The following is an 18,542-nucleotide window of genomic DNA, read 5'->3' on the forward strand; positions in this document are numbered from 1 at the left end:
ACGATATTATAGTCATTTCTGTTTTGGTTTTCGGCAAGTTCGGAAGTTTTTACTCTGGTCACTTTTTGAGTGCGAATAAGAAACCATAAGTGAAAAATAATGGAGTGCGGAATTGTTGACGAGTTACTAAGAATACTCGAAGAAGATAATGTTTTCAATGAGTTAGAGGAGGACTTTCTTCCTAATCTGGATCATCTCGATGGACTTGATCGACTGTTGGCTAATAGGGACTACTTAGATCAGCAAGAAGTGAATTGTCTGGACCTCGACTTACCTTCTCCTGATAAAGCTGCTGCAGAACAAAATGAAATTCAGTCGATCACAATTCCTATTCCGCATCAAAATGTCGTTCAAGGAGGACCAGAAGCCAGTGAGATTCTAGTTTCAGATTTAATGATATCCGACTCCGAGGAGGAAAGGGACGATGATATAAATATTGAACTGCCCTCGGAGGATTTGGTGCAAAAAATTGCTAAGGAATTTACCGAGAAAGTTGCGACCACCGACCGACTTCTGGAGTGTCTCTTGAGATATTCGGTAAGGAAGAACATCTGCGAGACCATCAAAAACTATGAAGATCGAGGTATGCTTCGAAACATGAATTGTTTCAAAACAAAAATACGATATGTGTTAAGATACCAACCATATTAGAATAATTATTATTTTAATATGTTTGGTATCTTAACTCATATTATAGGTATAAAAATTTATTTAATGTAAATTAAAATCTTGTTCTATTTGTCAAATACGTCAACTCATCTTCAAATATGTCAACTATAGCTAACACATAAATCAGGTTTCGATTTAATTCTAAATGTTTCTGAAAATGTAACTAATCTTAAAAATGTGATTATAGAGATAAGCAGTAGGTTAAAAACCAACCTACCACTAATCTAAAGGTTTCCCTTCCATGGAGCTGTGTGACCTTGACGTAGGTGGAAGGGCTTAGTAGATCATTGTTTTCAATCTTGATCAGATTATATTGTCACGAATAACATAAATTGCACTAAGTTCCGTTACCTAGTCGGGCCCCGGTCTCCCCTAGTGCACTGTCTGAATCAGCAAGACCGGCAAATTGGGGTCACGATGTGGGTATTTAATCAGCGTCTCAAGCCATCGACGATCACCGAACTCTGGGGTCATCCCCAGAGGGAGGTCATAAGCGACAGTCCGAACTTTCTAGTGCCCGGACGGCTCGTTACCTTGCAGTGCCTTAAGTAAGTCCTTTGGGCGTGTCGGTCATAGGGGCACCCTGCTCGTATCGAGCGGGTTCCGCTTGGCGACACTTCAGAAGGCCTTACGCACATACACCCACACCCACACACCCCCTCTTGGACAGTGTTCACTGCCTAGCCTAATAAAGAAGACATACTTGAGCTACGATTGTTGTTTCTCTTCCGACGCTACCCCCTAAACGTGACATGGTGGAGGCGCCCCGTTCAATCCCCGTCTATTAATCTTCATATTGATAGACACACCCTCGCCAATTGAAGCCAATTAAGTCACGGGAAAAAGATGAAGGAATAACAGAGAAGAAAGAAGAGAGGCAAAGACCAGAAGAGAGACAAAGAGAGAGAAAGAAAGAGAGATCAGGAAGACGACACAACAATGCCCACCCCAGAAGAATCAAGCGAGTTTTGAAGGACCAGCCTGCAGGTCCGCAGTTGCTTGAACTGAGTAGGGCAATATCAAGAGCGGCCTGTAGGTTGCCCTAAACATTTTAGTGTATAGGAGCACATATTAGTTTGTATAGTATTGGGTAAGATAAAACTAAATTTTTTGATGACTAGGTTTCGTAAAATAAGTGTATGTATAGTTAATGAAATAACAATATCTCGATTTCTAGACCAGTGACGCCATTCCCGACCTAGGTACTTTGCTGAGGTAGCAAAATCGCGCAAGTATCAGGTGTTTTGTTTATAAATACATTTTATGTCTGTTTATGTTATTGGAGTCGGGCTTGTTTGCTAATTAATTGTTGACTTTAGGGGCCACCTAATTACCTCGTTGCGTCCATCGACAAATTGACCTGATTAAAGAAGCGAGAAGAAGAGGAGCAAGCCTAGGAGAAACCAGCATCTTCGGATGGGTTCCGCACCGTCGGTTCTACAGCCGCGTGCACCCAGAGTCCCTTAAATGAAGGGCTGAAGAAGGTTCTCCAGATGGGCTTAGAAATGACGATGTAGAGTAGTCCAAAGCAACGTGTGCTAAAAAGAGAGCACGCAATGGACCAAAGATGTCGAAGCTAAGCGATGGATTTCCGCTTAGACAAGGTAGTACCGAGAGAAGGTACTAGAAGATGGTGCCCGATGCAGGGGACAATTTACGCTTAAATGAGAAGGCAAGAAGATGGACGCAACAACAAGGTTGAAAGGTGACCCAACGAAAGGAATAAGTGTTTTTTGGGTATGCAAACATGGCAACGTTTAAAAATCGAGAAGTAGTTAAGATATTTGTTCAATAAAGTTTTTCCACCCCTTTTCTAGAAGATAAGTAACATGTGTTAGTTTAAGAAGTAATATTTGATGATAGGTTGGTTTAAATAAAGTACTCCCCCACCTGCATTAGAAAATAAGAATAGAAAATAAGTGAGTTGATTTTGTAAACATGGACTTTTAGTGTTCGGGGCGAACACTTGTTGGAAGGGGGAGATGTCACGAATAACATAAATTGCACTAAGTTCCGTTACCTAGTCGGGCCCCGGTCTCCCCTAGTGCACTGTCTGAATCAGCAAGACCGGCAAATTGGGGTCACGATGTGGGTATTTAATCAGCGTCTCAAGCCATCGACGATCACCGAACTCTGGGGTCATCCCCAGAGGGAGGTCATGAGCGACAGTCCGAACTTTCTAGTGCCCGGACGGCTCGTTACCTTGCAGTGCCTTAAGTAAGTCCTTTGGGCGTGTCGGTAATAGGGGCACCCTGCTCGTATCGAGCGGGTTCCGCTTGGCGGCACTTCAGAAGGCCTTACGCACATACACCCACACCCACACACCCCCTCTTGGACAGTGTTCACTGCCTAGCCTAATAAAGAAGACATACTTGAGCTACGATTGTTGTTTCTCTTCCGACGCTACCCCCTAAACGTGACAATATAGATAACAATGATTGAAGCTAACGACAGCTCATATCATATTTATTTAGTGATGGATAAATTACCGCTAGTAAAAAGTAAATATTTTACTTTACCAGGAAAATTTGACCGGTAAATTATCAGTAAATTATTGATAAATTACAAATACTGCATTTCTGGCCATTCAAACTTTAACACTGTTTTTTTCCTTGACTATACCAAAATTTATAGTGTTTTTTCGGCACACATAAGACATTTAATGATGATTCCAAAAATCCAATTATTTTGCTTAATCCAAGTGATTCACGTGACTCTTTAGCTAAATTATCCTCTAAAACCACGTGACATCTGTCAAAATTTGCCTAGAATCTGCAAGAATCAAAGTTTAATACGGTTTCGAAACGAGACATGTTTTGAGATTTATGACAATTGTCATGTGATCGTCTAGCCAATCTTTGTTATAAAACCTCACGTTGATGAGATTCCAATTTTTTAATTAGTATACTCAAGATCGAGGATATGTAGTATGAGATAAATTCCAGCCGAAAACTGAACACAAAATGAAAAAGTTTCAGATGATCAAAATGTTATCAAAGTTAATGAAATAACGCTCTGTTGTACAAGGTGAGTCAACGATAGAGTTTTCTATTTCTCGAAACAAATGAGATAATGAACTTCACTCTATCTTTGACTCCCCCTGTACAACAGTGCGTTATTTCATCAACTTTGATAACAGTTTGATCATCTGTAACTTTTTCGTTTTAGAAAAAAGATATCGAAACGTAACAAAAAACCACATTTTATTTGACTATAGCAAGTTTTTTCTTATTTAAATAAAAAAAAAAATGAAAAACCAACTATTTTGCAAGATTTTAACCTTACTTAGGTTTTTTTAATGGAACCCCCTGTATACAGGGTGTCCGTTTTACGAGCTTAACCATGGGGATTTCGGTTATTTGAATAGATACAAAGTCAGTTAAATTAGGGCAAAGATGCGCATTTTCGAGCTTTGTAATATGTCCTTTTAAAAATTACAAAATTCCGACTACTTTTGAAATTACCTGGAAATAAGCGAAATTTTAAAAAAACGTTATTATTTTTTTCTAGTATTATTTGAAGAGACAAATGAAAATGACTAACACCTCCTCACAGCCACTTTTTCTCCTCTACAAGATGGCGGAGTCAAATTTGGAATCCGACGTTTCGATTTTCCGAAACCATCATCAGCTTTGTTTTTTCATGGGCGTCATCTTGGATTTTTGCATTTTTAAATTCAGCTTTTTTTTCTTGTTACAAATTACTTCAGAAACATACCTACAGCGCTGTCCAGAAAGACAACAACCTGAGCCAAAATTACTTTCTGGTACTTCATCAAAATCTAGCCGTTTTTTAGCTATACAAAATAGGATCAACGTTTTCAATTTATAACACAGAGTAAAACTGAATACTGAATTTAAAAAATGAATAAAGTAAGCACCATTACTGTAATGTTCTTAAAACATCTCGCCTTCTTATTTTGGTTCGCAAAGTGGTTATAATGTTCATACGTAACTCATTAATATCAGTGGGTATAGTTTTATAAATAATATCTTTCATAGTTCCCCATAAATACAAATTTAATGGCGAAAGATCTGGTAAGCGTGCCCGCCAACGAATGTTTCTATTATTTGCAATCAGTCTCTGTGGAAATAGTTCCTCAAGCGGTTGATGCAAATATTTTCGTGAATGTAATCTGTAAGGTATGTTCCTAAAAACTGAAAATACCCATCTGCTTCAGCATCTCCTGGATGCAACACTTGGGATAGGTGAATTTTGAAGAAGCGATATTTTTGTTTTTTTAAGACTCTCCAAACTGACTGGTGAGATGTGTCATTTTCTTCTGCAATCGTCCTTGTGGATGGAGATGCATGCATCTTGTTAAAAGTTATCCGGGCTTATAAGCCGTGGTAAAATGGAATTTCTTCCTGACGTTTCGTCCACATCTGCGGCGGACATTATCAAAGACGATGACGTAACGGTCGAAGTGCTCTTCCGTACCTCTCGACGATGACTGTCATCGTAAAATGACCGTTTCTTTAACATTTTATCTATTAACACGCCTTCTAGGCTTAGAAAATTCTCGAAACTCTGCTAAATTTCGATGAACTACCAGAAAGTAATTTCGCGCAGGTTGTTTTCTTTCTGGATACCGCTGTAGGTATGTTTCTGAAGTAATTTGTACATTTCTATGCGATGCGTAATAAATTTCTTGCATATCTCGTTTTTCTTCACTTGAAAAGGGCATTTTAATAATAATATTACACCAAATTAGTAAATGTAGGTGACGTTAAGTGACATCCAGTCAGAGTGTCAATAATTTGTTTATCAAAACTACGTCATGTACCGTTTTTACAAGGCCCTCTTTGCAAAGAAAGTATTGAAGAGTATTGATTGTATTTGCCCATATAAAAAAAAAGCTGATGATGGTTTCGGACAATCGAAACGTCGAATTCCAAATTTGACTGCCATCTTGTAGAGGAGAAAAAGTGGCTGTGACGATGTGTCAGTCGTTTTCATTTGTCTCTTCAAATACGTCCAGAAAAAACAAAAAACGTTTTTCCAAAATTTCGCTTTTCTCCAGATAATTCCGGAAGTAGTCGGAATTTTGTAATTTTTAAAACGACATCTTACAAAGCTCGAAAATGCACATCTTTGTCCTAATTTAACCGACTTTGTATCTCTTCAAATAACCGAGATCCCCATGGTTGAGCTCGTAAAACGGAGACCCTGTATTCACTCGATTTTAATAATTTTTTTGAGGATATAGGTATTTTCTTCCTCTTTCTAATGACTTAAATAATCTTTTTGAAAGTTTTCACGGATCCGAGTATACAGGGTGTGACTGAGGTGTATACGAAAAATTAAAAATTTAGTCTAACGCCATTACTCGCAAAAATTTTTAATTATATTTAAAAAAATAACCTTAATTGAGTTTTGTCAATATCTCTAAACGTTTTCGCCAATTTGGTGATTAAGGGCCGTTTACAAATTTTATTGCAAAATTTCAAAAATGGTTTTTTTTTTTTAAATTCTAATTTAATTTCTAAATGGGTAGTTTTAAGTGTAATTTTGCTTATCCCGTATTTCATCCCGTATATTCATTCAATTTGTTGCCCTCATATGTTTGTGATAGGATTAAGGTTTTTAAAGATGTACATAATTATGGCACAAGAAATTGTTCGAATTTTGTACTGATGGAAAAATGTCGTTCTAGTCAAATGTTGAATTCTGTGTTGTATAAGGGATTGTATAAATTCAACATGTTGCCACGAAAAATTAGGGACTGTGATCAATTGTGTAGTTTTAAGATAATGATCAGAACACATATTTTAGAGCAGTGTAGTGTATAGTGACGGTTTTACTTATAAATGTATTTTTTCTATCTGTGTTTTGTATAAGTCATTTTTTTTGCATTGTATACTTTTAAGTTGTTTATTGGATAGCTATTATGCTAAATAAATACATATTATTATTATTATCAGCAAAAAATGATTAAAATATGATTTTGTTTTCAAAGTTTTATTTGGGTCACCCTGTATGACGCAGATTAAGCTTTTTACTTGGGGTATTTTTAAACGCTTTTAAGCTTTTAAGTTGGGTATTTTTAAATGTAACCATGCTAATACCTTTTTTTTTCCACAAAAGATTTAAAAAATGGTTAAATTAAAAATAACCCCATTTTTGAAACTTATTATTATTATTATATTAGCAATAAAATTTGTAGACGGCCCTTAATCACCAAACTGGCGAAAATGTTTAAAGGTATTGACCACAAGACTCGATTGATTTTGAAAAAAAAATGTTCGCGAGAAATGGCGTTACACATATTTTTTCATTTTTTTACTACACGTCAGGGTATACTCGGATCCGTGAACACTTTCAAAAACATTATTCAGGAATCAGAAAATACCTTTTAATCCTCAAAAAAATTATTAAAATTGAGTGAATCAATTTGAAGAAAAAAATGACCAAAAATTTTGCTCTCCCATTTTTTATTACGACCAGTTTATAATATACTAGACGCCATTTTCTCAGAAACACTTGAAAACAAGTATACGATATGTTTTATAAAGTATGCGAGGATTTTTTAGTAGAATCTAAATATACAAAAATATACAGGGACATAAATAAACTCGACGTCAGAAACTCTTTTTAAAAAGAATAATTTTATTAAGAGTTTACAATTAGTGCAACTTGACTATACGAAGTTACAGTAGAGAGTAATCTAGGAATATAATAAAATACATTTAAGCAACCTAAAATGTAGAATAAGCATAATAGCAATAGCATCTTCCTGGGAACCGTTGTGTCAGCATAGTCCCATGGGATTTACGGAAATATGCATATATAACTCCTCCCTCCTTAAGCTTCGAAAAGCACGGACTGTGTTTTCGAAGGATCGATTGATTGATCGTTTGATTGCTTCTTCGATTTCCTAAGGATCCTAAGTATCTTCTCCTTCTGAGTGATGATCTAAACCATAGCAACTAGAATGCAGAGGACTATCGGTACCCAAAATGTAGGCTGGTCAAAACTGGATGGCTCACTTGCGTCGTCTATTGATTTCAGTTGATTGGCCATTCGTTTTAGATCACTGATTTCATCAAATTGGATTTTTGATAAATGTGGTGTCTCAAAAATCTGTGATGTTCCATCGGAGAAAGTGGGTAACTGCATTGCTGGTAAAATCAACGGTTTACCCTTTTGTACTCTCGCGTCATTGACGAACAATTTGTTATTGATGAGTGCCTCACAGGTTTCTGGTATTGACAGCAACGTTGATTGATAGACTTTCAGGTGTTGATCGGTCTGGCATTTCGTTTTAATTCCAACAGGTTTGGTTGGCAGAACAAGAATCAATCCTCGGCTGATTTCCTCAATTATTGGTTCGTCAACGTGTATTTTAGCAATTACGCAGCTATCGATCGGCAGGTTGTCAAGAATGTTCTCCAGGCACTGGTCACGCGAATGAAATTTCTCCAGGCAGTAGAATGTATCTTGGATTGCTGGACATGGTTTGGCCACGAATTGACGGACGGTGCCTTCTTGTACCATATAAGGGTAATTTGGGAGCAAAATTGATTGATTTTGGACTGTTGGGAACAACTGATAAAAGGACAAGGTGTTTGGGTTTAAAATTGGTGCATGAATTGCAAAAATTATTTTATCCCTACTAAAGGTGACTTGTATTCCCAAATATTGATAGTAAAATAGAATGTTCTTGAAATTTGGAAGCTTTTCCTTACCATAAAGGCTTGTTAAGTAGCTTAGCATTGATTTGAGTTCCGAATTCGAAACGACACTATTATGTAGGGCATTAGCCTTACTAAAAGTGATTGCATCCTCTAAGTTATCAAGAAACATAATCATATTTTGGCAGTCCAAATTTAATTGCAACAAAATGCCTTGAAAGTTCATTCAATCATGCATATTATTGATATTTTCACTAATTGCTAATTGTAGTGCTCTTAAACTCTTTTGAAGCGTTTGTTGATTAGCACTTAGTTGCGAAATTGTTTTATTGTAATTATCGATTAAGCGTTGGGAAAGAGATATTTGTAATTTCAACTCTGTATCGATATTTTTCCGATTTACCCGTAGTTCATTTATTGCTTTGTCATAGCGCTCGCCATCTTCGGCATCTAAAGTTCCAAATAACCACTTGCTGACTTTGCTAACGACGTTAATTAGTCTAGAGTCTAGTATTCAGTTCTAGACATAAAGTTTTCTTGTAATTTCCGGTATGTAGTAATACCAATACCAGAAGAATTTGTAGAATAATTAACGTGTTCTTTTATAAAGCTAAAATGACGCTCAATACTTTCTAATTGCTTAACTAAGTATTCTAAATCTATGTAATGTAAAAATGTATGTTTACTGTAAATTAAACGCGATTTTCCTAATTCTAAGGGTAAAATAGGGTTTTCTAATCTATTCATTTTTATGTCACTCATCGCTAGAAAGGTGGGAAAGGCCAGGATTTGCCATATCAGCACTAGTTTCGCCGTCATGGTTTGCCTGAAAAGATGATGTTTTATTAGGTTTTCTAGCATGACTTTTATGATACGATGTTTTCTTGGTTTTCAACTTAATATCAGTTTGACCAACTAAACTTACTTTCTTGAACTTTGGTTTGTCTTTTGCACGAGCTTTTGTTTTAATAAAGGCAAATTTTTGATTGTCGAAATCCGGCGGATCAGATCTTGTTTCATTTCGTTTATTAATGACTTTTTCCTTTATTTCTTGATTTTTCTCCCTAATCTGATTATACAGTTTATTTGATGTTTCCTTATGTTGTTGCACATATATAGATATAATTGCATTGTCGTTTAAATCAAACGGATTTACTGCCTTTATATGACCACTAACAACTTCAAAAGGCGTATATTTAGTTACACTATGAACCGAATTATTATATCCTAAAACACCTCTTTTCATTAACTGTTCAGTGGACAGTCCGTTGTTTTCATCCTTTAGACACCTGTAAGCTTCAATAATTGAAGAATGAAATCTTTCAACTGGTGAATTTGAATTACTGTTTTTCGCTGTTGTGTAGTGTAATTCAATCTTGTAAAGTTTACAGAAATCTTCAAGATCTTTATTCTTAAATTCAGTTCCTTGATCAGCCGTAATTTTTAGGGGTCAGCAAATTTTCCACAACCTCTGTTCCAGTTATACTCTTAAGAGGGTATGCTTGTCCGTAACGAGAAAATGAATCAATTATCGTTACAAATGCACCGTAATTCATCCGAAACGTGTCTACGTGAATATGCTCAAACGGTCTTGATGCAGTGGGTGTTAGATTAAATTTCACTACCGGTGGATCTCGGTCGTACTTATTTCGTTGGCAGTTTTCGCAATTATTAACGTAATTTTCCACGTCTTCTATTAGTTTTGGACAATAAAACCGTTTTAATAATGCTGTTCGCATTTCATTAATTCCTCGATGACAAGTCTTCGTTGTGTGGTACAATGTAAGCTTTTCTCTTTGATCATTTTCGCTTTCAATACCCTCTAAGAATGTAGAGCATTGAACAAACTTATAAGATGAATTTTTAAAGTACTTCTGGACGGTTATGGTAAACAATCTTGCGATTTCAGCACTTTTAAAATGAATGGCATATAAAGTGCGGGGGTTTAAATACTCCTTAAGAATTGTAATCACGTGTTGTTCGTAATTTCTGATTGATATTTTTATGTAAAATCGCATATTGTTAAACACATTAGTTTGCTTTATTTTTGGTACCTCAATGTCTCCGTTTGTCATTATTACTTGATTTTTATACTGGTTTATTGGTCTTTCCGTAAGAGGTATTCCAAAGAGTGGATCTTCGGCTGCTGAGTGAACTGTTTCGAGGTCACTAGGAGGTATTGATTCCACCCTTGGAGGTTTAATTTGCACATTGGAAATTATATTAACTCTAGGATCTTGGTGATTGGAAGTTTCCAACATAATTTCATCAATATCTAAGTTAGGTAAATTGTCGAGTCCTGGAATTATGAAATTATCGATTACGTTATCAATATCACCTGGGTTATTATATATGGATTCAGTTTCTAAGGCGTTAAGATCTACTGGATTCCTAGAAAGTGCATCCGCTGCTTGATTTTGTTTGCCTCGTTTGTACTGAATTTGGTAATCAAACTCTGCCAACTTCAGGCGTCATCGAACAAGACGAGAAGCAGGTTCTTTTAAGGAAAATAACCACTGTAATGATTGATGATCTGTCAGGATAGTAAACTTATGACCAAACAGGCCTTCTCTTGTTACGATATGTCCTAAAAATTCTACTTCATGACGTAAAAATTCGCATTTATCAACCTGTATCTTTAAATTTGCGTCGCGTAGTTTTCAAGGTTCAATTGATGTTTCCTCCATTTCTATCTGGTGGAATCCGCTAGCTAGATCTAACGTAGAAAAATGCTGTGCCCTGCCTAGTTTGTCCAAAAATTGATGTTAGGGATTGGATATCTGTCAGAAATGGTCTTTTCGTTTATTTTCCGATAATCTACAACAATTCTTCACTTTTGTTTTCCCGAAGCGTCCATTTTCTTAGGGACAATCCATATGGGGGATGACCATGGGCTAGATGATGGTCTAATAATGTTTTTCTCTAGCATTTCATTCAAGTGAATTAAAGTTTTGTGTTTGGTTCATAAAAGATATCGGGAAATTCTCTACAAAGTTTTATTATAGCAGTTTTCTCTTCCTTATTCATGTGGTCAACACGTATTTGATTGTTGATGAAATCTTGTTTTGGTCTATCAATTTCCGATGGTAATGAACTATAGGACATTTCCTCGAATGTAAAGTAAACATCTCAAAACTATCATTTTCAAAAGGTTCAACAACAAGCGGTTCGGTCAATGTCGTGGTTACACACTTACCAGTTGGGTTTTGAATTTCAAACCGAAAGTGATGTAGGGATAATTAGATTTTCAAAATTTTGTGCATTGATTAAAACTTCACCATTTCGCACACTTACTGGTACTTGTTTTAAAATTAGCGTTTACCGAAATTGAGAAATTTGAATCCAAAATATGTCGATATTTAAATGGTATTTCGATATTAGGACCTACCAAAAACATATTCATTAAATCGATATTTAAATTCATGTTAATCAGGTCTACTAAACCTATTACACCATCATAAAAATCGTGAAAATCAAAGAGTATGAAATCAATAGCATAATCCAATCCAAATTCTGCAAATGCTGGTATTTTTGCTTGGTATCGCGTAGTTTGACTTCCAACAGCTGTTTTAATTACTTTATTTGTATGACATATACAGTGTGGATACAAACTTTCAGCAATGGAAGGCTTTAATATTGACTTAAAACTACCAGTGTCAATCAAAAGCTTTATATTAGGATTTTGGATTTGAATGTATGGTAAAGCATTACTAGATGAAATATTAATTTCTATCAGCTTTGATTTCCTGTCCGGCTGGAATTGGAAAAATTTTGGTTGTCGTCAATTTCAGTGATTTCGGTACCTTGGATTTCAGTATCAATAGACCGTTGTTCACTACTCTGATTTAAATAAAAATCAGGATTAAAATTCAATTGAGATTCATCGGCATATTGATCGGAAAATTCGGTACCGTACTGGTCATTTAAATAGTCCTGATTGTTGTACTGACTGAAATATTGATTATCGTCGCATTCATTATTGTAGAGTTCCTCCATTTTAAAATTAGGTCTTTGATATTGTTGCCTTTGCATAAATTGGTTTTGAAATGGTTTGCGAGTGGCATTGGTTGCTCTTGATATTCCTGACATTGGAATTGGTTTTGGAAGTTGATTTATAGGGGTTTGATTTGGTCTAAAAACATTTTTCGGAGGTCCGAAGACTTCTCTGTTTTTAGGAAATCTGGTAGAATTCGGAGCTCTGGATTGGACGTTTATCGGTTGTGATGGAAATGTTGACCCTTGATTCATTTGCGGTCTCGGGAATGAAAATGCTTGCTCCCATTTGCTATGATTTCATTCGATGTTGTTGGGCCACTACGAAGATCTCGTGGAGGAAGCGAATATTTGTTGGTCATTGAGGATGTTTTTACTCGATGGATGGAAGCTTTTCCTATGGTCAATCAAAAGGCAAAACAAGCTCTTGCTAAGCTCTCAAACGAATGGGTAGCACGATATGGGGTTCCGGAGACTATAGTGTCGGACAATGGACCTTGTTTTAAGAGTAGTTTGTTCGACGCTTTCTGCGAAATAAACGGCATTAACCACCTTTACTCATCTGCTTATCATCAGCGGGCAAACCCGGTTGAACGAAGAATTCAGGAGCTAAAAAAGGTGTTGCGAATACTCCTACACGGTGCTCCTCCGTCAGTCGACTGGGAAACCGCGTTACCAAAGGCGCTTCAGGTTCTCCGGAGCCGAAGAAACCGGGCCACGGGCGAAACCCCATCATACCTGGTTCTGGGATACGAGATGCCGCTGCGAAGGGAGTGGAAAACCCGATGGCATAAAGAGGAGCGTCAACGAGAGTACAGGGCGCGTGCCCGGAGACGAAGACGAGCTGTCAATAGACAAGCCAAATTTCAACAAGAATATCACAAAAATACCCAGGCGACGGTTGCGTACCGGCCGGGCGATTCTGTTCTGGTGCGACAGTTTAAGGTCGATGCAAGGTTCGGACCTCATTGGATTGGTCCAGGAGTGATAGTTGCAAGAACAGGAGACTTTAATTATGATGTGCGAGTCCAAAAAAGAGTGATCAACTATCATGTTGACGATTTGCATCCTGCTCCGTTGGGTAATCCAGAATTTCCCGATGAGCCGGATTATAGATCGTCTTCATCCGAGGAGACAGACCCGGTGGAAGGGGGAGACGCAGTGTTGACGCGTAACTGTCATCCATCACGCTCGAGAGCTGATTCGACTTCATCCTTGGCGCATTCGTCGGAGAATCACGGTGCGAGCGGTTCAACCACGTCCGGATCGGATCAGGAGATTTTGCCGCCTCTGCAAGTGACTGCAGAGATACACGATGAACCGCGCAGAAAGCTGCGTGCTGAGTCGCCCAGTAGACAGAATGATTATCGGCCGTTTTCGCCTGATGGGGTGATCTTGGACGAGCTGGTACACGCTTTGGATGATCGAGTCGAGTTAGATTCGATCTCACATGGCGATATTAATAAAGGCGTTGCTCTGAAGAAGCTGGTTCAGGGACTGGATGATCGGATTGAGATCGAATGCGAAGATTCCGTGAGTTCAAAGTCGGATGGGGTGAATTTGATATCGTTTTGTTCGGCTGCTCACCACTCGCGAGTGAAATGCTCGGTGCTGCATGGTGGAGAGAATTATTTGAGAGCAGAAGACGTGAATGGGCCAGTTATACACAAGCGCGTGTGTGCTCGTGATTCGCGTAGCTCTATGGCTCTGCAAACTTGTAAGGTTTTGCGAACGAAAATAATTAAAAAAAAAAAACAGGAAAAGAGAACACAGACATAGTGCACGTTATTAAACTAATAAATAATAATAATAATAAAAAAAAAAAAAAAAAAAAACGAAGACGAAAAAAAGAACGACGCCGCCCGACGCCGTTTGAACGACCCACAAGCCGCTTTTGTTTTGATGTGATTGTGGCGGTATGGCTTCCCAAAAGTTGATGTTTGCTTTGGATGAAGGGTAGAAAGGAAGAGTAAAAACTAACCTAACTCAAGTTTAACCAACAATCCGACCCAATCTTTTCAACACGCTTATTGACTCGCAACACTAAAGCAATTCACATTACGCAAACCATTTATTTCATATTCTTTAGTTTAAGAAAGTAGTTACACATAAGTAATGTTGTTAATCGTTTTGTGTTGAGTGAGTAAACCTTAATTCAAAGTGTTAAGTGGATGTGTTTTGACTTCGAACCTGAACAACCTAGCTCAAATCTATTTTGGATACTAAGAACCACTAAGAACTGAGATAATTTCCCACAAGTGTTAAAAATGTCATGTCAAGACTGTCAAGAAAGGTGTTGTTGCCATCATGTCACATGCTAATTCAAATTGGTCCGTCATCTTACCTACTGTCCTTTTAGGGTTGCACTCCACGATAAGGGATGACATTGGTTTGTCACCTGCGGAAATGTTGTACGGGACTACAATACGGTTACCCGGGGATTTTTTCGAGTCATCCGTCATTCCGGTCGATCCTTTATCATTTGCAGAAAAGCTTCGACAAAAAATGCAGTTGTTGCGCCCTGTTCCTGACAGTAATCATTCCCATCATAAAGTTTTCGAGTCGACGGAATTATCTTCGTGTACTCATGTATTTGTGCGTAATGACGCAGTCAAAAAACGTCTCCAACCCCCTTACGACGGCTCCTTTTTAGTAATAGCTCGCACTCCAAAATACTTTACTATCTCAATGAGGAATCGTGAAGTAAATATCTCGAAAGATCGCATTAAACCTGCCTTTATTCTTGCCCCGAACGCTGTTCAGCATGATCATCAGTATGCACGCACAGAGTTGGTTACAAATAATTGGCTGTCTATTGATAATGTGTCGCAGAATTTATAAAGTGTTTACTGTTGTTTTTATTTTGTATCCATTTTTTTTTGAACAGATGTAAATAGTTATGTTTGTAATAACTCCGTTTTGGAGGGGGGGGGCGGTATGGCTTCCCAAAAGTTGATGTTTCCTTTGGATGAAGGGTAGAAAGGAAGAGTAAAAACTAACCTAACTCAAGTTTAACCAACAATCCGACACAATCTTTTCAACACGCTTACTGACTCGCAACACTAAAGCAAATCACATTACGCAAACCATTTATTTCATATTCTTTAGTTTAAGAAAGTAGTTACACATAAGTAATGTTGTTAATCGTTTTGTGTTGAGTTAATAAACCTTAATTTAAAGTGTTAAGTGGATGTGTTTTGACTTCGAACCTGAACAACCTAGCTCAAATCTATTTTGGATACTAAGAACCACTAAGAACTGAGATAATTTCCCACATGATTATTGCATTGACATAATATTATAAAATGGACGCGGCGATAGACAGAGAAGAACGAACCCGAACATATTTGAGAGAGACAGACCGATAGTACGGATTTGTAAGCCACGCCCTCCCATTTAATTGTGTGTGTTTTCAGTGTTGTTGTTATAATTTAGAGTGTTTTTTTTAACATTGTTTCCCAATTATTTATAAAATCGTTTTTTTTTTTAAACCTAACACCTTGAACAGTTCAGAGTTGTTCAGCTCTTGGATGCCCGTCCAAAAGTGTTCGTGAACTAAAAAAAATAAAACTCTGCAAGTCCGCTTAAAACGACGAGAGTCTAAAATAGCCAGCATGAACTCCCTAGTTGACCGTCTCAGGAACCAAAATTGTTTAATTTCAAATGAGTCATTTTTGTTGAAGGTGGGTTAAATTTTGGTGTTCTTATTAATCAGAGTCTAATGTCACGTCTAGAATGGGATTTTAGATTTAAAAGGCTATATTTTTTTCTAGGATTGCATACCAGATGCTAAATTTTGGTGTCCTTATTTATCAGAGTCTAATATCAGGTCTAGAATGAGATTTTAGTTTTAAAAGGCTATATTTTATTTTTAGGATTGCAGACCAGATGCTGAAAAGCAACTCATTTACAGGCAATTGCGAACTCATTCGGGCAAACAATATCCCGCGGAACTAAGGTCTTTCGCACTAACTTTAAATTTCGTTTCGTCTTCTGCATATTCCTACGTCAGATCCTATTTTGGAAAAGCTTTGCCACATCCGCGAACCCTTTCCAAATGGTACGGTTCTGTTGATGGCACACCAGGATATACAGCAGAAGCTTTACGAGCTATTAAAATCAAAGCTCAAATTGAAAAGGAAAACGCCTGGTTGGATGTCTTGTCATGGATGAAATGGCGATCAAACAACAAATCCATTGGACTGGTACTGGAAATGTTGGCTACATAGATTTCGGTACAGGAATCAAGGGCAATGACAGTTTGCCTGTAGCCAAAAATGTATTAGTTTTTATGTTGGTAGGAGTTAATGTACAGTACCTTTTCTGACATGCGTTTTAAGATACTGCATTTTCTCTATTGTTGTAATTGTTGGATTTTCATGAACCACTTTGATGAAAATATCTCGAAATGTGACCCATTCTTCGTATAGGCCATCAAAATTTGGCAATTTGATTTGAGGTAAGACTATATTGCATTGTCTCACAGTTTGTTGTACTCCTTGAATCTTGTCTTGTAGGTTTTGTACTGTTTCTTCGTACTGCTTTTCAAGGTCTTGTATGGGATTCTTGATGGTATGGTCAATTTCCTGAACTTGAAGCTCGATGTATATTTCAGAGATAACGTCCCATTGCTTGGATAACTTCTCTAGTAGGAACTGATATCGGCTTCGAGCCTGCTCATTGATTAGTTCCGTTGAGATGTCTCTTAAGGTTTGACTCTTCTGGTGTACTCGGACCCCTTCTTCTTTTAAACGATTTTTCGGTTCTTGACACTGGTTCGGATTATAATATAAGGCTTCTTGTTGTGCGAGTGGTTTGGCTGCCTGAAGAAACTTTTGTTTGGAATCGGAAATATGTTTGGTAATTTCTTGGAGTAGCTCTTGTAGTTGACAAAAATAACTGGTTGTGAAATACGGATGCGTCGGAACGTCAAGCTTTATAAGCTGTTTATGGTTTTCTTCAATGCTTTCCCAAATGGCCTCGAACTCTGCAGTTTTCTTGAGAAAATATTGTTCATTTTTCCTCTCGTGGGCGTCTTTTTTGTAATTGGTAAATAGGGTTTTTAATTTTTTACCCAAGGTCTCTTGTGCCTTGGCGAGTTCGTTGGCTTCTTCCATTCTTCTAGGTTTGTATGTCCTGGCTTCTTCTTATGATTTTAGTAGGTGGTTTTTTTTTTTTTTGTTTGTTGTTTGTTGTTTGCTGGTATCTCAACCGATTTCTTTGTTTGGGTTTGTTGTTTGTTGTTTGCTGGTATCTCAACCGATTTCTTTGTTTGGATTTGTTGTTTGTTGTTTGCTGGTATCTCCACCGATTTCTTTGTTTGGGTTTGTTGTTTGTTGTTTGCTGGTATCTCAACCGATTTCTTTGTTTGGTTGGGGATGGTATGATTTGGTCAAGAATTGTATAACCAGACAGTGCACCTGCTATAGAAAGGAATAACTGAAAAGAACCACTACCACCCAAGGTATTCTTGGGCACCGCACAGGCTTGATAGAATTCTAATCAGTTTGGAATGCTGCAACCAGGCAAGGCACTTGTTACAGCAGGAAGGAAGGTATGTGTGTTTATTTGTAAAGGGAATTAACTGAGAAGAACCAATCCCACCCAAGGTATACTTGGGCACCGCACAGGCTTGAGAGAATTCTAATCAGTTGGTTTTTGCTCGAAGGACCAATGTAAAATTCCTGTAATGGAATTCAGGAAGAATGCTCAGGACACTTGGTAGTTTATTGTAGTTTAGGTTGGAAGGTTGAGTAAGAACCGCTGTTGGATTAATACTGATTTTTATTTAACAGTTAACAACTATTTATACACATTTACAAACGTTATAAACTAGTGAAAATAATAAGTGCTGACCAATATTGTTCTGTGCTCCACATTCGAAGGTTTGGTGATTTTTCTGCTGACGCTGCGTTTGGTACCTGGTTGCCCGGTGACCTGCTGGCGGTGCATTAGACGCAATAACCTAGTTAATTACCTTTGTGTTGTTTATGAAATATATAAACTGATAATATTTTTTATGACTAAATGTGAATTTAGACATGTGTGCCATATGATAAAATTATGTAGGAATACTTTGGGTAATTAGGGTGGAATGCAATACGAAAAGTCAACAATTTCTTGGGCATACTTTAAAGAACTTGTAAATCTTCAAGAAAAGAGTGTCTTACATGCGGGAACAAAGATTCAAGGCAAAGACACGTCAATTATGCTACAGAAAAAATGAGAGTAAAATTAGCGGCCAAA

The 18,542-nt window shown here is 37.3% G+C and overlaps 2 long non-coding RNA genes across 2 annotated transcripts in view; one reads left to right on the forward strand and one right to left on the reverse strand.

The window, feature by feature from the left end:
• Window positions 1-18,542, forward strand: part of LOC145736284 (uncharacterized) — a 96,525-nt gene that overhangs the window by 48,364 nt on the left and 29,619 nt on the right. The gene's annotated exons all lie outside the window — the stretch shown is intronic.
• LOC145736283 (uncharacterized) overlaps window positions 1-18,542 on the reverse strand; it is a 75,262-nt gene that overhangs the window by 21,367 nt on the left and 35,353 nt on the right. The window lies entirely within an intron of this gene.

Source organism: Ips typographus, linkage group LG12, assembly GCF_016097725.1.
Source record: "Ips typographus isolate SLU linkage group LG12, UJ_Ityp_2.0, whole genome shotgun sequence".
NCBI lineage: Eukaryota > Metazoa > Arthropoda > Insecta > Coleoptera > Curculionidae > Ips > Ips typographus.